General features: G+C 40.4%; 1 protein-coding gene across 27 annotated transcripts in view; it reads left to right on the top strand.

The window, feature by feature from the left end:
- PTPRD (protein tyrosine phosphatase receptor type D) overlaps nt 1-23,114 on the top strand; it is a 2,297,910-nt gene that overhangs the window by 1,767,801 nt on the left and 506,995 nt on the right. The window lies entirely within an intron of this gene.

The raw sequence follows: 23,114 nt of genomic DNA, 5'->3' as shown, positions 1-23,114 counted from the left end.
TCTGGGCAGGAGGAACCTCGTCATGGCTCATGTGGGCAGGGGGAACCTCACCAGGGCACATCTGGGCAGGAAGAACCTCATAAGGGTACATCTGGGCAGGAGGCACCTCACAAGGGCACGTCTAGGCAGGAGGAACCTCACAAGGACACATCTGTCCAGGAGGAACCTCACAAGGGCACATCTGGGCAGGGGGAACCTCACAAGTCATCTTCTTGACTTGGCACAAGAAGAGCGAGGGTCTATCTAATACTGCCAGATAGAGACCTCCCCGTCTGGGCCAGGTCTTTAGCTCTTATTTGGAGATTTGCATGAAATAAACCAAAAAGGAACTCCATTTTTGATGGTCTAACGGTGAAAAAAAAGTGAAGTTTGAGACGTGAAAATTGAAATTTTGTTCAAAGGTCCGGGTCCATGGTACTTTACTTTGTACCGGACCACTTGGTTCTGGCCATAGGTCCTCCAAATGTAGGGTTCTGCTCTTCAAATCAGGGCCAGTTTGCGTTGTGTGTTCTCAGGATGTCTCCACTGTTTTGTTAGAACTGTTATGACTTGTGTTTTGTAAATAATGTGATATCTTTGTAAATAGATAAAACACTTCCACTTTGTTTTTTGATGGCATAGAAGTAATGATTCATTTGCAGTGCCCCCGTTGTTGTGTCTGTGGTGTGCTGGTGTCAGGATGGTTACCCTTAGGTAAAGGTATTTGCTGGACACTGGGGACTGCTCCGGTGGCTGATGGGGAAGCTGAGATTTAAGCATCAGTCCGTTGTAGATACTGATGTGACCGGTTAGTTACAAATGTCCCTCCTGGTTATTAAAACATCCCTCCTGGTTGTTAAAAAGAGAAAGCATCTCTCGGTGACCTATGGATTGAATATGAGCTTACACTTTTCTGGAGCACATATGCTTTACTAGAAGCTTTCCTTTCTTTTGTCTTTGGAAAGCCAAGTTTTGCTGTTGTCTACACACAAAGGAGATCATTTAAAGTTGTGATAAGTCTTTTAGGATGGTTCCTTTTCATTGCCCACTTCAACAATGGTGGTTTGTTGCAGCAACAATTTACACAGAGCTTTACTCACCGTATATCTTCCTATGGGTCTCTTAATTTAGTATAGCCCCATCTTTATAAGGAGAATGTAATGATGGGTCTCTATGGAGGAGGGCACAAGACTGATAGGAGAAAACACCTTGATACACATCCATTTTGCAAATCTTTGCTCTACCCCATTGTCTAGGCGCAGTTTGGCTGCTCCTCTAGTATCCTCATTGGCGATGTAACTTTCCCCCCTTTGCAATGGTTCTGTTGGGTTTCAGAAGAGCAGAACTTCTCGTTCTCACGCTGAACGGCGTGACTTAGAAACACAAAGCATGTTACCGCAGATCATGATTGACTGAACGAGAGCAATCACTTTAGTTTATTCCCACTTGCCTATTTTGTAACAAACAAAGGAGAAGAAAACAGGTAAACGTCTCTTTCTCCCATACACACCATTTCTATACGTATAACAGCAAACGCTTTTGGGTGACTGTTTGTTTGTTGAGAAATTTTCATCCCATGGGAATTGCTATTATTGTATTCTTTAAAGTGCGAAATTGACAGGTTGGGCAGTTTCATAAATTCAGCTGTCAAGTTGTGCCCAGTTTAAATAGCAGAGAGCTGTAAATATGCCAACAAGGGGGGGTTTCTGGAGAAGCAAGCCTGGGCAGTTTTTATTTTATTCAGTAGGATAGGGCGAGGTAGATATGCGGGGGGGGGGGTTGGAGATTTAATTAGCCACCTTTTTTTTTTATCTCGACTTGGTTTTCCAATTTTAGTTTTGCCTTTGGATGTAGGGGTGGAGATATTATTGGGGGAGTAGTGAGTAGGAGTGAGAAGACACATTTAGACTAGCCTGTAAAAAAAAAAATAAGAAGAGCTTTTGAGTGTGAGCAACACCTGCCCCCATTATGTTGGCAAATACTTTTAACTGCTGTACTTTTTGTTCAAGAACATAAAAATGTCTCATGCCTCCTGCTTATTTCCAAAAAAGGATATAGCTTTTCCTTTACTTTAGATTTCTATGCATTAAAGTGAGCTGAATATTAACGAACCTTGCTTTAATATTATACCCAGAGGCGTAGGCATTCCTTCTCATTAAATATAGGTGTAACCCACAAGGTGTGTTTTACGCAAGGGAAACATAAAAAAAAAAGCAATACAAGAAGAGATCCTCCAAATTATAGTCTTCAATCCAGTCTTCATTAAAACACAAAGCAGGCAATTTAGCATGCCGGAATGAATTATTATGCGTTTCAGGCAATTAAAAACAACCACAGCAAAGTAGTCTGAAAGGAAAAGCCAGTCTGGGTTAGGTCAGGGACTGGTAAATCGTATGTCAGCATTAGGTGATATGTTACTTTAATTAAAGCATTCATTTAGAAGGCTTTCCGTATGTTAGTCCACATCAGAGCCAGAGTTCACGGGCAAGAAGCACACAGCCATGTTTGTGTGATATGACATGCTAAGGAACTGCTTAACCTAATGATGGGAGTGGGATTTCCCTCTCCCTGCTGGTGTATGTTAAGCCACTAGGGGCCTGTAGAAACTGCACTTGTGCAGTAAATACAACTGCTAGACAGATGCTAAGCCATTTAGCATGCATGGAGGTTTTTGCATATAGACCTATATACCTTAAGCCTAAAATAGTCAACTTCCTTTAGTCTAACGTTACTTGTTTTCTAGGATCTTCCCTGTATCTTACTTCACTCGTGTGCAGAAAATATCCTATATGCTTAACCCTCCATGCGTGCCAGCAAGCCCCGTCAATAACTTCCTGCAAATTTCAGGGGGGGTTAAAGGAAGTTAACTTCATTGATTCCAAGCGGTAATGCGAACACAACAATAGCCAAAGAGCCAAGCTGATTATATATTGAAATGAGCTGTCTAAAGACTGAGACAGTTTTGCAAGGATAAACAGATCAGTTCCCCGAGCAGGAGTGTGGTCAGCATTCGAAAGACACAAATTGAAGATACTCCACTCTGTTTTCACTGTCAGTTTCACAAATTCAGAATTGACCAAGCATAGCCAGTTTGATAGACATTAGGCAATGAGGTCAAGTATGCTTACATGGTTCCTTTTGTTGATTTTCCTTTTTTTGCACCTTTTTTCAAACTGCCAAGGCAGCCTATTCGTAAAAAAGTGAACGGATGTAGACATTTGCATATTGAATTCTCCTTGGTAGGCAGTTGAATAAGAAGACATGAATGGGGTACATATAAAAAATTCTTGCAGTAGTGCACCCAGTTGAATTTATGGAAATCCCTTGAAGTCAGTATGTAATTATAAGCCGGTCATCATCGTTAGAAATAAAATACTTTTGGTAGGCCAAACACCCGTTGCCAATATAAGCCCTGCTATAGTCCTATTTAGATCATACCTTTCGGTTGGGTTGGTAAAACTGCCTTGGGTGTCTACAGTATCTCGTGGAGTTAAGATACTTATGTGGCATACTCGGCATATGTTTTGTATGATGATGCTTTTATGCGGGCGGCGTCGCTTTTGCAGGTTGAATGTAATTTGGATTTGATCTTGCAACCATTGGACTGCCAAATGATATTTGCCTTTCGCAGTAATAAGAAAATTGGAACATATGTCTGAACCTTGGGTGTCTTTTTACAAGATATGTTGGTGTATATTGGCATATATTGTTCCAACAAGCCTCAATAATTCAAATATGTATAAATATATAAATATATTGGCATATATTGTCCTAAGAAGCCCCAATAATGCAAATATGTATAAATATATTGGCATATATTGTTTTAACAAGCCTCAATATGAAAAAAAAAGTATATATATATATATATATATATATATATATATATATATATATATATATTTATTTATATTTATATATAGCTATAAATATCTATATATAGATATATATCAGTTGTGATTTTTGTTCATTCTATTTGGATTACACTAAGTTGTGTAATTTTCTGTAGATATTACTTATTGGCTGTTAAGATGCTTTGTTGTGAATACTGTTCATGATCGATGGGGAATCCTTTTGCTTCAACAAAAAAGCCAAATTTATATCTTCTTTTTTTTATTTTCTCAAGATCATGTTATTTCATTTTTACTTATATCATTTTTTTTTTTCTACAATAGCTGGCATATAGGTTTTATATCACACTTTCACATGCCTTGTCATTATTTTTTAATGTTATTTTTTAATAAATAAATATGGCCAAAAAGATAATTAGGCACCATTTCCTTTGGATTTATTATACATTTTTGCCTATCTATCATCTCAAGGAACAAAAACATTTTTTTTTTTTTTGTTCACATGGTGTATCATTAACAAAGCCGTATACATGGCTTGTAATTAATGGAAAAATACCCCTTTGAATGCAGCAATTGCTTTGGAAACAGTAGGCTTTTTAATTCAGAGATAATGGGTTGTTTTCAGTGTTACTTTTATATACAATGTACATCCTGATTTTGTTGTTGTTTACATTGTAATTAAAATAGCATATTTAAACGTGCATTACGAACAGAATTGTTATCGACTTGATACAGATTGCCATATCTGAGAAAAGCGCAGCATTGTAAAAAAAATAAATAAATATGTGAGCTCTCCGTCCCAGCTTGGATCAAATAGCTTGTTTGGGTATAGGGGCAGATTGAAAATGCACTTGTTATATACTAAGGCTGGATTCACACCTATGCATTTTAAGTGCGTTTTACATTTTTGCAGATTTGCACTACAGAACGTGTTCCATAGGAAACCATGTTAAATGGACTGTAGTGCAAATCTGCAAAATGCAAAAAAATCACAAAAAATGCCTAGGTGTGAATCCAGCCTAATGTATATTCCTTTATAGACACACAAAGTAAAAACATTTGGTGCTAAGCTTGATTGGCGGTGTGTGCTGTGGGGGAGGGGGGGTTTAAAAGATCAGTGGCTGCAGTGTTCATGTACTAATCTTAGAAATGCATCTTTACAGCAATGCATTATTGTGTGCACAGATTTTACACATCGTTTTCCACTGAGAGACGTGGAGAAAAAGAGGAAATCAGTGACAAGAGCCCCGGCTTTGTGGCATCCTTGGTCTTTATGTGAATGCTTTAGTTGTTCATACATGTGGTTTGTGTAAGTTAGAGACCTCCATGAATTGGCCAGGCATGTAGTAGGCCAGGCTTCTCAGGAGAGGAATGCCGAGAATTCTCTTCTCTCTGTGCCTGCCAGCCTGTACTGATCCCATTGACATTGCTTTGCCGATGTCTGTTCAAGGCTTTACCTATACCCCATTCAGCACCCTGCCAATTATTTCGACTTAGTGACTGGAAATCCACTTTCATTAATCTTTTCTTTGGCGTATCGCGGTAATAATGTGAGATGGCTTTTATGGCCTTTGCTGCACAATTATATATGCTCATATCTTAGCTTTAAAAAAAAATAGAAAGAAAATGGACTTAATTAGCAAACTGAATGCGGTCTGAAGCATCACACAACTGTACCGTGTAAGGAGAACTTCTAATGATGCTCTTCTTGGGGAACTGTTGCTTCATTTCCAACCAGGATTATAATGTTCAAAGGAATTTCTTATACGTGTGTGTGTGTTACATTTTGCTTTGCAGAGATTATAATTGTTTTATGTGAATTTTTTATTTTATTTTTCATGTTTTTATTTGTGGTAAAATGCTATGGCTGTAGCACCTAGGTGTCCTCATTGGCGCAGTGCTGTGGAAGCTGTTAGTGCTATATAAATAATAATAAAAAAAAATGATAATAGTAAAAGAGAGCAGACATTTGTAGGGTTTCATGTTCTTTTAGAACAATCAAAAACGATGCTTGGCTGGTTATTGTAAGATATTGTATTGATTTTGGTGACAGACCTAGCATCAGAGATAGTTTTTCGTGGTATCGTATGTGCAGGCTAATCAATGTGTAAAAACGTAGGACTCTTCGGTATGTATTAGCTCTCACCGAGCTGAGCACTGCTCCTTATCCTTCTTTCTGCTTAGAAGGTCAGTGCCATCTTTGCCCGGGCATCACCCAAGGTCCACATTTTTTTCCTGGACAAAATGCCCCCTCCCCCTCACAGGATGATACAACCATGTCGATTCTGGTGCCTCTATGATAGTTCTTTTCCTTCTATGCTGTGTGTACATGTCTCACACAGAGCAGTCCCCTGCTGTTTCAGCCTCTTAGCTTTTATCATGCAGAAATGTGATTACTGGGGGAGGGCAGACTGAGGAAATGCTTCTTCCTGACTGCAGCAAATTGATGATATTGTTCTTCTAGATGCCATCTTTCAGCCAAGGATTGCATTTTATTGAACAGGTAACTTTGATCAGTAAACTATATATTGTTTACTGTCACTATATATTGTGATACCACAGGACTTTATGAAGTATTTGTTATTTACATTATTAAGTAGGATGGTCTAGGGCAGTGGTCATCAACCCTGTCCTCAGGACCCACTAACAGGCAAGGTTTTATGTATTACCTTGGGGGAGATGCCGACTAGAATACTGCAATCACTAAGAAGCAAATGATATCACCTGGGATGTATTTCAGTTATCTTGCAAACCTGGTCTGTTAGTGGGTCCTGAGGACAGGGTTGATGACCACTGATCTAGAACCAACTTGCATCACTTCCCCAGCATGGATGGTACATTTTTCTACATTGTATTTAAGGAGAACAAGACAGTTCATTGTACATATTAGCATTCCTAGGCTTTGTAATTGTGTCTATGGGGGGTGGGGGGGGGGGGGAGATTTACTAAAACTGGAGCTCTAAGAATCTGGTGTAGCTGTGCATGGTAGCCAATCAGCTTTTAACTTCAGCTTGTTCAATTAAAAGGATTGGAAAGCTTCATTTTTTTTCTAATAACAAACATGTCATACTTACCTCTACTTTGCAGTTTGTTTTGCACAGAGTGGCCCCGAACATCCTCTTTTGGGGTCCCTCAGTGGCGCTCCTGGCTCCTCCCCACATTGAGTGTCCACATTGGAGAAGTCCTTTCCTTGGTGGACACCCGTGCAGGGGCGCTCCTGAGTCCTGCATCTGTGTCCTGTCACAGAATGCAGGACTCGGCCCCACCCCCTGGCGCAGCGTCATTGGATTTGATTGACAGCAGCGGGAGCCAATGGCTGCTCTGCTATCAATCTATCCAATCAGCACATTAGACACTAGCTAAAGCTGGTGTGCTCATGCCCGGCCGGCAGAGAATCAGGCTCAGGTAAGTAAAACCGGAGCTCGGGGGGCTGCAGCACCACAGGATATTTTTCAACTTAATGCATAGAATGCATTAGGGGTGAAAAACCATAAGCCCTTGTACACACGGTCGGACATTCCGACAACCAAATCCGTCGGATTTTGTCCGAAACTGGTGTTGTATACACACGGTCAGACAAAGTTGTCGGAAAATCCGATCGTTGTGGAACGCGATGACGTTATTTCGTTGCGACGGGACTACGTTCAGGCTAGTAGCCAATAGGTTTGGTCTAGGAATTTGATCTGAGCATGCGTGGCACTTTGTCCGATCGGAATTCTCTACAAGAATTCTCTACTTTGTCCGATCGGATCATGTTGTCGGAAAATTTTCGGAAAATTTTGTCGGTCGGATATTCCGACGGAAACAGTCCGATGAAGCCCACACACTGTTGGATTATCCGACAACACGGTCCGATCGGACATTTTCCATCAGAATGTCCGACCCTGTGTACAAGGGCTGAGGGTTTACAACCCCTTTAAGCTTTGACAATAAAATCTGGAAGCTGATTGGTCTCTATGCAAGCTTCACCAGATTTTGCACGCTTTCTATGCACAGCTTCACCAAATTTTGCACGCTTTCTATGCACAGCTTCACCAGATTTTGCACGCTCCAGTTTTAGTAAATATCCCCCTATGATTTGTTGGAGCTGGCACATTTTGTAGAGCTTTACAGAGACGACCTACAGTACTTGCAATTTAATGTCTCTACTCAGCTGTACAAACACACACATGGTTGGATTAAGGGCAACTGATGTCTGAAACACAGCCCAACATGGTGCCCCTCTCTTTTTCTTAACTGACAAGACATTAAAGGGTTTGCAAAGTCAGTTTATTTTTTCTTTAAAAAAAAAAAACAGTTTATACTTACCTGCTTTGTACAATGGAATTGCACAGAGCAGCCCTGATCCTCCTCTTCTCGTGTCCCCCGCTAGCCTTTCTGGCTCCTTCTCTTCTCAGTGTGCCCACCAAAGGAAGCTACTTCCTACTGTGACACACCATCAAGCTTGATCCTGTCTGTGCTGCCTGCGTCTATAGACACAGACAGCAAGGCTTGGTTCTGCCCCCACTCCCTTGTCACATGTTTTAAGTGGCAGCCGCAGCAAAGCCTGTGGGAATGGGTGATAATGGTGTATTTTGCAAAGTGAAACATTACCTCAGTTACTAGGCTCTGGTGCAAATTCCCTTGCAAAGTGAAACTGTGCTTGCAAAGTCTACAGTCTGTTTGTCTTTAGTAAATCAACCCCATTAAGTTCTGAAAGTAATATAAAAGTTTGAAAATGAATGTTGGAGCTGAAGAAGGTAGATGGGCCCATAGAATACCCCTGCATGGCCAGGTGAGAGGGCTGGCAATGCAGAATGTAAACAAACAATGGAGGCCAGATCTCAGTAAGTATACTTATGTAGAGGAGGATGCTGGGATTTGTTATCTCAAGGCAAATAGGAAAAAAGGATAAGTGCATCTGTTTTAATGTGCACTTATCCTGAGTGTGATATCTATGAGGAAAACTCTGTGGTTCCCCAAGAGTTGGTTTATTTGCTTAATGGTTAGATTGTCCCTAGACACACACACACTCACACTCAGGCTACACTCACTCCTGAGCGTAGCATATTCAAGTGACTTTAAAGGGTTTTTCATGCACTTTTTTCTCATACATTTTAGCAGCAATTTGCTGTGAACGTCACTTGTGTAGGATCATATGATTTTCACCCCATAGACTGGGAGCGACTGAAAAACATGCATATTGAGAATTTCTGTACAAAATCTCAGACGCTGCTATTGAAGTGTATAGAGGGACAAAAGCCCGAAAGGTTGCCTGAAAAGAAGCTCCTGTACTTTTTCAAGCCACAGGCGTCTGAGCGCTTTTAAAACATTGGCATTTTATTGTTGGGCATTTTTTGAGCTTCAAGCTACAAAACACCCAGGTGTGAATGGGGCATTAGTGAGGCTGATAAGATTTACTAAAGCTGGGTACACATGTACTGAAAGTAGGACAACTTTCAGTATTTATGTTCTCTTCTCAGTTCAACAGAAGCTGGTCTAATTATTATTATAGTATTATTATACAGGATTTATATAGCATCAGCAGTTTATGCAGCACTTTACAATATAAAAAAGGAGACAATACAGTTAAAAAACAAGGGCTTCGCTCAGAAGAGCTTACAATCTAATGACTGGCTTCTGTCGAACAGTCATGCTGGAAAACCAGCATTTGATCAGCACTTGCAGCCAATGGCTGCAGCACTGATCTGTGTATTCTGACTGGGGGAGGGGGTCCCTGCTGTCAGAAAACAATAGAGCAGCAGGGGAGATCCCTACATTCTCATCTCTTGTGTGTATGTGAGGATCTGTCGGTTTTTTTTTATTTATTCAAACCGTTGGTTGAACAAAAAAAAAAAAAAACTGCTTGTATACCCAGCCTGAAGCTTACAATGGGGGGTTATTTTATAAAGGCAAATTCACTTTGCACTGAAAGTGCACTTGGAAGTACAGTTGCTCTAAATCTGAGGGGTAGATCTGAAATGAGGGGAAGCTCTGCTGATTTTATCATTCAATCATGTGCAATCTAAAATGCTTGTTTTTTATCTTCCTTGCATGTCCCCCTTTGATCTACAGCGACTTTACTTCCAAGTGCACTTGCAGTGCAAAGTAGATTTTACTTTAGTAAATAACCCACAATGACTCATTAATTGTATAGGGACAACTAAATAGTATTCTTACATCATTTACTATGTATTTGCAATGCGCATATCTTTGATAGTGCACACATTGGGGGTTATTTACTAAAGGAAAATCCACTTTGCACTGAAAGTGCACTTGGAAGTAAAGTCGCTGTAGATCTGAGGGGAACATGCAAGGAAAAGAAAAAACAGCATTTTAGCTTGCACATGATTGGATGATAAAATCAGCAGAGCTTCCCCTCATTTCAGATCTACCCCTCAGATCTACAGCGACTGCACTTCCAAGTGCACTTTCAGTGCAAAGTGGATTTGCCTTTCGTAAATAGCCCTCATTGTAAATTCACTAATAAATGCTAAGGCGTGTATCCTTCTGTGTCTGAACACATGCTAGCCTACGCTATGGTAGAATTGGACCTGTCTACCTATTGTGTAATTCATGGGGATACAATCACATGAAAAATGCACACTTATTGTGTATGCTAATACAATAGTGCACATGCTCAGAAGTGCACACATTGAACACTACAGATATGAATACATCATTTCATACATTGCTGCTTGAAATGAAGGTTTCAGTGATAACAACTCCAACATAAACTGTACTGTCTCCTCTATCAGCAGAGTGTACACGTGTTTTGGAGCTGCTCTTTTGCTGGCCACGTGCACAATTCATACCTCAGTGAGCAATTGTGGTGCTTGTCACATTACAATTTCTTTTTTCTGGGTAGAATGTTGACACCCCCATTCTTTAATGCAGTTTATTGCGAAAGAAAGTACAAAAACAGCATACTTTGGATGTTTTACTGCAAACTACAATAAGGGTTCACAGTTGTGTGCTCATGCAACTGCAAAAGGCAAACACAAAAAAGCTCTTGTTCATTTTGCTTTAGTAAATTAGCCCCAGCGTCAAATTACATCTCTTTAACTTCCTAGGAAAAAAGATTTAAAATGTCATCTTTGGAGTAAATTAGAGGCAACAACATTTTTCAGCTTGTCTTCTAGTAAATCCATGTATCATGAAATATACCAGTGAATCCAAGATGATGTCATAATTTGAACCTTAACTGCACAGTCTGGGAACATATCACTTTTACATTGCATGGTATGTTTCTCATTAGAGCTCTATGACATCTGTTTAAGAGAACTAATGAATGTTCAAGTTGTAAATGTTATAGATATAGCTGTGTGCTTTCAGCATGACATCATACATATTTCCACAATTTTGTGATGCATTACTATACATATTTCCACAATTTTGTGATGCATTACTATACATATTTCCACAATTTTGTGATGCATTATTATACATATTTCCCCAATTTTGTGATGCATTATTATACATATTTCCCCAATTTTGTGATGCATTATTATACATATTTGCACAATTTTGTGATGCATTATTATACATATTTGCACAATTTTGTGATGCATTATTATACATGTTTCCACAGTTTTGTGATGCATTATCATACATACTTCCACAATTTTGTGATGGTACTTCTGGAAGGAATGTTTATTGTTTCATTCTTTTAATATGTTCAGATAATACGAATGTCATTTTGTGGAACTCAGGAATACCTAACCAAGACATTTGTAATGGAAGATGTTAATATTGGAGTGCCTAAAGTAGCAAGATTGTATTTAATGGTTTGTTTATTTGCTTGGATAAGTACAATTTGTTTTCAATTTATAATACTTATAATGACTTCCAGTCTCACTAAAGATGATCTTTCAGCCTGGGTTCACACATATGCGAACACAGACATTGCATGCGATCCGTACCCGCATTGCTGTGCCAATCACATGCAATGTCTGGGCAATGCAAGTTCAGATTGTATGGCTGAACTCGCATTGGATTCTCACAAAAAAGGTGCAGGGACTTTTTTTTTTCCCCGCATTGGAATCGGAACGTATGGGTGTTCTGATTCCTGTCCGAATCCACAGTTCGCACTGCGATCTGTGAACGTATCTGGGGGTGTCATTAACATTGTAGTGACACCCCCAACAGTTTGCAGAGGGCAGTGTGAACTGCCTGTGGGAGAGATGCAATGCAGGAACTGACGATGGAATTGCGCTGGTTCAGATAAATGTAACAGTTTATGTAGCAAAATAAAGAAGTATACATGTCTCACATTGATGTTCCTTGGTGTTTGTCTTGGTTTGAACCACTTGTAAATATAATATAATGGCCTGTCTGTGCCAGCATTTTTATGATAAAATTAGTAGGATTGAAGTAAGCTTGCTGTCATGTTCCCTCTGTTCTGTTCCGGTCCGTATTGGTGATCTTTTTGCAGATGGAAAGTTCTTTTTGCACTGGTTCAGATTGATGCGATTTCGTATGAGTTCCAGAATGCATGGAATCACATGACAAGTGAAATAACATGATTTTCTCTGGTGGCCATTCATATATATGCAGTCTGAATGTAGTACGTTTTTCCAAAGGGTCCTGTACATGTTCAGTTCGATGCGATTTTCATCTCCATAGAGTCTAATGGAAACTGCATAGAAAACACATAGGTGTTCAAAGACTACGCGATTCCAATGCAATTTCTAGCAGGCTATGGTGTTTTCCTGAGCTTATTTCCAGAGAGAGAGAGAGAGAGAGAGAGAGAGAGAGAGAGAGAGAGAGAGAGAGAGAGAGAGAGAGAATTGCAGCTGTATTCAAACCTCATTGGAATCACGTGTGAATCTCATCTGAACCACTCTGGACATTATACTTGAAATCACACTAAAAACCTCAATCACATTGCACTGCATATCTGTGACCCCAGGCTTAGTGTAATACACTTCATTTTAAGATGCTTAAAGGGGTTGTAAACCTTTGTGTTTTTTCACCTTAATGCATCCTATGCAGGTAACCACCTTGGGAGAGCGCTTCTCCTAGGTGGTTATCAGATGTGGGGAGGAGCTATGAGAGCCGTCGGGGGACCCCAGAAGATGGTGATCGGGGTCACTCTGTGCAAAACGAGCTGCACAGTGGAGGTAAGTATGATATGTTTGTTATTTAAAAAACAAAAACTTACAATCATTTTAAAGCTAATAAGCAGTGTGAGCTGCAGTGTCTGGGAGTGAGAGCATGTGAGACATAAATGAGAGAGGACATGGCTCACTCAATGGAGGTACAGGAAGTTCCTTTTTTTTAATTCATGGGGTTTGTGTATCAAAAAAAAAAAAAGAGTGAATAATGCAGGCCATACACGGTCGAATTTCGAACGAATTTTCTTTTCAAAATCAGAAAATTCGTTTTTTTTGTGATCCGATGATGCCACCATTGATTTTCGAAATTCGGCCGACCAAGCCTTCAATTTCACCTCATGTTGCTACAGAAAAGAATTTTCTTGGCTGGGAATCTTCTTTTCTCTCCGTACATTTTCTTTTATCTCCGTACATTTTCTTTTATCTCCGTACATTTTCTTTTATCTCCGTACATTTTCTTACGTTTCTCGCACGATTCTCCCATCATTGATCAGAAAATCGTTCGTTTTTCTAAAAATTTCCAACATGTCCGATTCCTCAAATTTTATTTCCGCACGAAAATCGGCTGTTGCTGCAGCCCACTAATGGTGCGAAATTCATACGAAAATTCTTAGATACGATTTTCGAAAGAAAATTCTTTCGAAATTCGAACCGTGTATGGCCGGCATAAGTTAGACTTTATGTATGCTGATGGGAGTGTGAGGACAATTATAAAATAGTAGTAGGTGTAGGCATAACATACAACAGTCACGGTAATGTAAACGGTCTAAGCATTTTGTGGGACTTCCTGCTTCATCTGGACCATCTATGCCTTTTATATAAAGATGTTCAATCACTGTTGGTGGAAAGCTTGTACAAAACGCAAACAGATAGAGTTCACAATGACAATATCCAAGAGAAAAAAAGAAGGCAGAAACATGATCCATTCTAAACAGTCACACAATCCAATAAAATATTCCTGTCCAAAACAGCAGGAAAAAAACGCATGTGAGACGTAAATGAGAAAGGACTTGGCTCTCTCAGGGGAGGTAAAGGACATTTTTTTTCTTTTGAGTAGAGGTTTGTGTATCCCATAGTAACTGGATTTTGGCCCGGTTTGGACTCTCACACAGGAACATTTTGATGTACTTTAAAAGTATATCTCTATATAAAGAATAGTAGATAGGTTAAAATGCGCCAAACTTTGTTCTCATTTTCTCTTCTAAGAGAGGGAATCATGCCACTAACTGCCTTGTTCATGTGGCCAATCCCGCAGAGCAGAGATTGACATTTGACAGTCCGCACTGGGACCAGTGCGAACCAATCTGGGGATGTCATTAACTTTGCATTGACACTCGCATCGGTTCTCAGATGCCAGTGTGAACCGCTGGCAGGTGACATGCAATGTAGGAACCCAGCACTGGTTCCTGTGTCGCATAAATGTGATCCGGGACTCAACGTCAGAAAATACTTCTGGTTTCTTCACAGGAGTAGGCATTCTTGGAGGACACCTATCAAAATGACTTATCTAAAGCTGGTCTTATACTGACCGGATTTTGTCAGGTTCAACAGGGACCGGCTGAATTGCGTTCACCGCGTGGCCTTCCCTACTTAACAGAAGTCAGTCATTAGATTGACTTCTGTCCATTGGACAAGATGGAAAACTTTTGTCAGTCAAGGGCCGCAACCGAGCTGCAGCTGCTTACCAGTGTATTCTGACAGCTGCAGGTCCCACGGTCAGAAAATACATTACATTACGGCAGGGAGGATTCTTTCATACTTCTTATTTGTGTGGCTGGAAGAATCTGTTAGGCCCCTTTCACAGAAGAGGTCTGATTGGGTCTGGCTGTCCATTTTTCAGCCAGACCTGATTGGATCCTCCATTCTCCAGAGCAGGCTGTGTCCGTACCAGCTCTATATAAGTGAAACTGACACAGACCTTTCATCCTGCAGGAGATGCAGATTGTGAGTTCCTAATAGCTAGGAACCACGATCTGTCATCTCCTATAGTCAGTCCCATCCCCCTACAGTTAGAACACATGCTAGGGAACACAGTTAACCCCTTGATCGCCCCCTAGTGTTAACCCATTTCCTGCAAGTGACATTTATAGAGTAATCAGTGCATTTTTATAGAGTAATCAGTGCATTTTTATAGCACTGATTGCTGTATAGTTGTCAATCGTCCCAAAGATGTGTCAAAAGTGTTCGATGTGTCCACCATAATGTCGTAGTCCCGATAAAAATCGCAGATCGCCGCTATTACTAGTAATAAAAAAATAATAATAATAAAAATACCATAAATCTATCCCCTATTTTGTAGATGCTATAACTTTTGCGCAAACCAATCAATATACGCTTATTGCGATTTTTATTACCAAAAATATGAAGACTAAATATTCGCCTGAACTGAAAAATCGGGGATATTTATTATAGCAAAAAGTACAAAATATTGTGTTTTGTTCAAAACTGATGCTCTTTTAAAATATAAACCTCAGAGATGATCAAGTACCACCAAAAGAAAGCTTTATTTGTGGGGAAAAAAAGACGTCAATTTAGTTTGGGTACAATGTTGCACGACCGCGCAATTGTCAGTTAAAATTACGCAGTGCCGTATCACAAAAAAATGGCCTGGTCATTGAGAAGCCAAATCTTCCAGGGATGAAGTGGTTAAAGTGATTGTTTATGACTATAAAATGTATTATATATTGTATACTCAATAAAAGTGGCACTGGGTTGCCTTTTTTATATATAGTTCATTACTTCCATTTTCTGCCAAGGGGGCGACTTGTTGCATGCTCTTTCCTATTACTCTTTAAATGTTAAAGTAAGTCCTGTTGAGAGTGACCCTTATGGCTCTTTTTATAATCATTTAGTACTAGTTTTATTTTGTAAGTCGATAATAATTGTTCCATTTACTCTTTGTATACAGCCTTAGCCTGTTGCTCAATCTCTCTGCAAAGGTCAGCATATAGGAACACCTCTGTGCTGAAATCCATCTTCGGTTTTTCTTCCGCTGGCATAAAGAGCCGTAAAAAGAAAAGTTTGCAGAAATAGTTTAGGTTTCTTGTTTAAACACAAGGGATACTTTTGGCAAGTGTTAAGAGTTCAGGAATGAGTAAAAGGAAAGAGAATGTTATGCACTGAAATGTTGGCTCTGATTTGAATGTTGAAGGAAACTGCAAGCCACATTAAACTGAACCCACAGTCCACAGTGTATAATTCACAGGACAAAGAGTCTCAAAGCTTCTTTTATATCATTAAGTGTGTGTATCTTAGAAAGTTCACTGCAGCTGTCCTTGCCTGAAAGCTTATGTTTTGGGAGCAATGATGGATGTTCAGTGCCTGTAGCCAGTTGTGGAGTTAGCTGTGAGGTCAATGCTGCTAATGGAGGCTTGGAATTTACTGTGTCTTGTCTTCATGCCAGCATGATCAGTACAGTAGCATTGCTGAGTAAAAACCAAGCATAGCATCACCTCTGCTAAGACATGAGACATTCATTTTTTATTAAACACATCACACGGAAAACTCCCATACTGTTGTCCCTGTAGATTACTCAAGGTTTTAGAAAGGAAATAAAAAAAAGATATGTCCCTTCTAGTCATATAGCTAGATACCATCTGGCTCACAAAGAAGCCCAGTGTGGGCTTCAGCAGGACTCGTAAGCAGTTACTGTAAGGGAATGAAGACTGACTGCATACTGAAGAATTTTGTTGCTAGTTGCATTGGGTGAAATATTCTACACACTGATAGAAATCTGTGACGAAACATACAGGGACCGCAAAGCCAATTCCCCCTCTTCAAATGCTAGTTGCCTGACTGCAGTACTTTGTAAGACACTGACTTAGAGCAAGTATGCAGATCCTGACTTCATTGGCTGCATGTTTGTAACAGGTGGGTGACTCAGAAAGCATTACTAGGATAGGTTCAGTTTCCCTGGGTAGGAACTAAGGCAGCTGACATATTTTTATTTGTACAGACTTTCTTCAATATACAGGCATACCCCACTTTTAAGTACACAATGGGGTTTATTTACTAAAGCTGGAAAGTGCAAAATCAGGCTCACTTCTGCATAGAAACCAATGAACATCTAACACCAGCTTGTTCAATTAAGCTTTGGTAATAAAACTTGGAAGCTCATTGGTTTCTATGCAGAAGTGAGCCTGATTTTGCACTTTTCAGCTTTAGTAAATAAACCCCATTGTGTACTTAACCACTACAATACAGGGCACTTTCGCCCCCTTCCTTCCCAGCCCAATTTTCAGCTTTCAGCGCTCTAACGCTTTCAGTGACAATTGCGTGGTCATGCTACACTGTACCCAAATGAAATTGTTATCATTTTGTTCGCACAAATAGAGCTTTATTTTGGTGTTATTTATTCACGACTCCGTTTTTTTTTTTTTGCGATATAAGCGCAAAAATAGCGGAAATTTGGAAAAAAAACAATATTTTCTTTTTTCTATTTGAAAAGAAATCCAATAAAATCAAATTTTGTCATAAATTTAAGCCAAAATGTATTCTGCTACATGTTTTTGGTAAAAAAAATTCCGTTAAGTGTATAATAATTGGTTTGTGTGATCACGGACATATGTACGCAAATGATCATGTACATATGTGTGCAGGTGATCACGTACATATGTGTGCAGATAATCATTGGGACATGTGATTTTAGTGGGACATATGTGGGGGACATGTTTTTATTATTAGGGACATGTGTTTTTATTATTTGGGGACATGTATGTTTTGGGGACATGTGTGTTTTGGGGACATGTGTGGGGACTGTGTGGTGTGTTGTGTGTTTACACTACACTGATGATCAGTGAGTAAAAAGCTGTAAAAAGCAGCCCATACTCACTGATCATCAGCCGGCTGCAGCGTTCTGCTCTCCTCTCCTCAGCGGTGACTTCCGTGTGAGGAGAGGAGAGCCGATTGCCTAGCAACCGGCTGTTTGTTTACATCACATGACGGCCGTGATTGGACACGGCCGTCATGTGATCAGGAGGGCCAATCACAGAGCCCTCCTGCCGATCTGAGATGTGCCGTGTCCGGGTGACACGAGCACATCGGTATCGCGCCGCTGCGCGGGCGCGCGCGCGCGCGATCCCGCTACTCCTGAATGACGTTCCTGAACGTCCTATCAGGAGTAGACGGCTCCCACCCGGCCGTATATATGCATTGGCCGGGTGGGAAGTGGTTAAAAGTACTCTGTACTCTGGTTAACTGTACCATGAAATAAATAGGTTCCAGTTGATTGGCTATAATATATATATATATATATATATATATATATATATATACACACACACACACACACACACACACACACACACAGTTGTGCTCATAAGTTTACATACCCTGGCAGAATTTATGATTTCTTGGCCATAAAATAAAAATCTTTCACTCGTGGTTAGTGTTTGGCTGAAGCCATTTATTATCAATCAACTGTGTTTACTCTTTTTACATCATAATGGCAACAGAAACTACCCTGATCAAAAGTTTACATACCCCAGTTCTTAATACCGTATATTGCCCCCTTTAACATCAATGACAGCTTGGAGTCTTGTGGTATTTGTGGATGAGGCTCTTTATCTTCTCAGATGGTAAAGCTGCTCATTTCTCTTGGCAAAAAGCCAATGCACTGCACGTTTGAGATCTCCCCAGTGAGGCCCAATGATATTGAGATCAGGAGGCTGAGATGGCCACTCCAGAACCTTCACTTTATTCTGCTGTAGCCAATGACAGTTCGACTTGGCCTTGTGTTGTGGATCATTGTCATGTTGAAATGTCCAAGTACATCCCATGCACAGCTTCCTGGCTGATGAATGCAAATGTTCCTCCAGTATTTTTTGATAACATACTGCATTCATCTTGCCAACAATTTTGACCAAATTTCTTGTGCCTTTGTAGCTCACACATCCCCAAAACATCAGTGATCCACCTCTGTACCTTTCATCACAGGCCTTGTTGACTCCTCTCCAAATGTAGTGTTAATGGCTGTGGCCAAAAAGCTCAACTTTGGTCTCATCAATTCAAATGACTTTGTGCCAGAAGGTTTGAGGCTTGTCTCTGTGCTGTTTAGTGTATTGTAAGTGGGATACTTTGTGGCATTTGCGTAATCATGGCTTTCTTCTGGTGACTTGACCATGCAGCCCATGTTTCTTCAAGTGCCTCCTTATTGTACATCTTGAAACAGCCACACCACATGTTTTCCGAGAGTCTTGTATTTCACCTGAAATTATTTGTGTGTTTTTCTTTGCATCTTGAACAATTTTCCTGTCAATTGTGGGTGAAATTTTAGTTGGTCTACCTAAGCTGACCTGGCTTTAGTTTCAACAGAACCCCTCATTTTCCACTTCTTGATTAGAGTTTGAACACTGCTGATTGGCATTCTAAATTCCTTGAATATCTTTTTATATCCATTTCCTGTTTTATACAGTTCAGCTACCTTTTCCTGCAGATCGTTTGGCAATTATTTTGCTTTCCCCATGACTCAGAATTCAGAAACGTCAGTGCAGCATGGATGAAAGATGCACGGGTCTGTCAGGAGTCCAGAAACACATTGGCCTTTTATACACACACACTAATGACAAGCAAACAGATCACAGGTGAGGATGGTTACTTTTAATAGCCATTCAAACCCCTTTGTGTCAACTTGTGTGCATGTTATCAGGCCAAAATCACCAGGGTATGTAAACTTTTGATCAGGGCCATCGGAGTAGCTTCTGTTGCCATTATGATTTAAAAAGAGTAAACACAGTTGATTGATAATAAATGGCTTCAGCCAAACACTAACCATGAGTGAGGCCGCGTACACACGCGGGGACTGTTCGCTCAACTTTGTCCGTCAAACAGTTTCAGCGGACAGTCCGCTCAAAATTAGCATGGACGGACTTGCCCACACACGACGAACGAACAGTCCGCTGAAACCGTGCACGATGACGTGAACGGCACGTACGACGGGACTAGAAAACGACGTCCTATACACTGCAATGCAAACTTCGGCGTGTAAATCCTTTCTGAGCATGCGCGGAACTTAGTTTGACGAACAAGCCTACACACGAGGGGACTGTTCGCTGAAACAAAGTTTCAGCGGACAGTTTTTCGGAATTTCCGAAAAACTTTGTTCAGCAGACTGTCCGCTGAAACTGTCCGCTGAAAGCCCACACACGAGCGGACTGTCCGCCGAAACACTGTTCAGCGGACAAAGTTGAGCGAACAGTCCCCGCGTGTGTACGCGGCCTGAAAGAAACGTTTTTGTGTTATCATTCATATGGCCAAGAATCCAAGAATTCATAAATTCTGTCAGGGTATGTAAACTTATGAGCACAGCTGTATATACAGTATACATGTGTGTGTTAGAAATTCACCTTTTTTAAAGAGAAACATGATCTTTGGAGTATTGTCTGGCAGAAGTGCATTAATCACAAAAATGGATTGATCAAATTACAGATTCTTTAATAGATTTTTGTAATGCATTTTTGCTTTCCTGCTAATAACTAGGGAAGACGTTAGGGTTCACCACTACAATGCGTCTGGGGTGAATTCCTGGGATTTGTGTTGCTCGCTAATCTCAACCATTTGGTTGAAAACTTTGCTGGTTTTTGCCAGAAGAACTAAGGGACAATGTATAATGTAGAACATATCCATTGTTCCTGCCCAGCAGGACCACAATTGCCAGTGATTTGAAGGGATAGATAACCCTGCCTCCTTTCTTAAATGGGTGGGCTCACGGGAGCCATACTATTAATGTGTGTTGGAGCTGTTAGTGAAAGTTTCCTATTCAATGTAAGGGGGATACTGTGTTTACTTTTTGCATTGATATTGGCCACCTTGATATCTGGCTTCTCATGTCTTTTGTTTGACAATAGCTTGCTTTAGAAAACAAATGCAGTCACCATATCTAAGAAATGCTTAGATGCTGCAGTGGGTAAAATTTTTGTTCTTGGGGTTTGGATATAATTTAAAGCCCAACTCCGGGCAAAAAACACGTTTTCTCACTCAGTGGAGCTCTGCCTGCACTGCATGAATTAACTGCTGGTTTTGTCCAGAGGTGACCAGAAAGCTTATACTCAACTGATCCTCTGCTCCAGCGACAAATAATGCTCCCCCACAATCCAGTGGTGGACTCTTCCTGGTGTACTCTCACCCAGAGCAGGTCTATGGGCTTGATGACATCAGGAACATTCCACTGCACAAGACCACTAGACCGCGGGTGGGGGGCACCCATAGTGACCAGTCTTGTGCGGGTTAGGATCAGAGGATTAGGTAAGTACATCTCCCTTCTCCTATCCCCTAGACCAGGGCTCTCAAACTGGCGGCCCTCCAGCTGTTGCTAAATTACAAGTCCCTCTGCCTATTGGAGTCATGCCTGTAATGGTCAGCCTTGCAATGCCTCATGGGACTTGTAGTTTCACAACAGCTGAAGGGCCGCCAGTTTTACGACCCCTGCCTTAGACAAAAAAATGAGCAGCCCCACTGCAAGGGAAAACTTTTTTTTTGCCTCGAGTGAAGCGGTAAATGCATATTATATATTATTGACTTTTTAAAACTTTTAAATGTAAAAAAAGTGAATGTTTCTCTAGGAATTGTAAATGGTTGGAATTTAGCCAGTCTTGCAATAGCTACAGTAGTTTGTCACCTGAACTTTTGGATAATATAGTGACCTTCCAATGCGTCATATATACAATTAAATAAAGAACTCATCTAAACAAATGTAATCAGTTGAAATATTTCAATACAAATTCTTTGGCCAAAAACAAGACCCATTGTAGTAAAGTCCAGCCAGCCACAACCCCCTTGAAGACAAATATCAGCTCAGCTTCGTTGGCAGTTGTCCAAAGTCTTTTATTTTAAAAGCCCTTGTCAGTTGAAGCAGGACTATTTAAATAATCATCTTTCACCTATTCTCATTCAGTGTATTTATACTCCAAATAACTGTCTAGTATTGTGGTTTCCATCCATTTTACAAATGTAACATATTGTACAAAATCTGATTAAACAGTGGTCATTTACATAGTTTTCTTTGTTTGTCAGACATGCAATTTTTATAAGAACCATAGCACAAAAGCAGGAAATCTATGTACAGATCTTGACACTGTAAAGATATGACTTCCAGAAGCCTCGATAAGAAAAACATTTGGTCTAAGTGCCATGTGTAAGAAGCAAACTTGCTGCAGTGTAATTAGAATGAAATAGTGCCAGTAGAGACATGCCCTCCCTCTAAGCTGATGTGATTTATGTTGTCTCCACTTAACACCTGCTTTACCCATGCATCCTGTACGTTTAAATATTACCTTACATGGCATGAGGTTCATACGGACAGAGCTTTGGGTGGCACTCGAGTGCACCGTACTGCAGTTTCTAAGGAGATTTACTTTTGTGCAATGGCAGAAGGTAGTTAAGTAATAGACTGAGAACAAACATGGCCATGTGAATAAGAGAGGGCTACTTTATTAATACCACATAATAAAAAAATAACTTCTCTGATAAAAAAAATATAGTTTAAAATTATTGGATAATAGGATGGAAAGACTGGCCTTTAAAATCAAAGTAAACTGTAATGCACACAATCAGAATTTTGATCGGAAAGAGCTCTGATGGTTTTCCAGATGGAATTCCGATGCAAGCTGTCTTGCATACACACAGTCACACTAAATTCCGACTGCCAAGAGCGCGGTGACGTACAACACGTACGACGGAACTAGAAAAAGGAAGTTCAATACCCAGTAGCCAATAGCTTCCATCTCGTAGTTGAATCTGAGCATGCGTGAGTTTTTGCACGTTGGAATTGCATACACACAATGAGAACATGCTCTCAAATTTTTGCTGGCGGGAATTCGGCTAGCTAAATTCCGATGGAGCATACATGGTCACATTTTCCAAAGAAAAGCTCTCATCTGTCTTTTGCTGGCTGAAATTCGTGTGAACGTGGCATTAGGCTAGGTTCATACCAGCCCATGCTCTGGAAAGGGATCTGCAGTAAATTGCAGTAAAGAATGCAAGTAAGCAGCCTCTTGCTACCTCCTGAATGCCTGTTTTTTTTTTTTGCTGACCAGCAATTTATGATAGGACTAATGCTTCGCATCCACTTGTGGCGTGGCCACATTGACTTGCATCACCGAGTTTGACAGGCGGCGCTTGTTAAATTTGCTGCAAATGCAGCATGCGAACAGCCCCCTCCAGCTGTTTTTTAGCCTTTAGGTAAATGGTCGGGAGG

The sequence above is a fragment of the Lithobates pipiens genome, unplaced genomic scaffold (assembly GCF_037356315.1).
Source record: "Lithobates pipiens isolate NorthernLeopardFrog02 unplaced genomic scaffold, aLitPip1_a1.2 Scaffold_13, whole genome shotgun sequence".
In the NCBI taxonomy this organism is placed as follows: Eukaryota; Metazoa; Chordata; class Amphibia; order Anura; family Ranidae; genus Lithobates; species Lithobates pipiens.
This window is presented reverse-complemented; position numbering and strand designations above follow the sequence as displayed.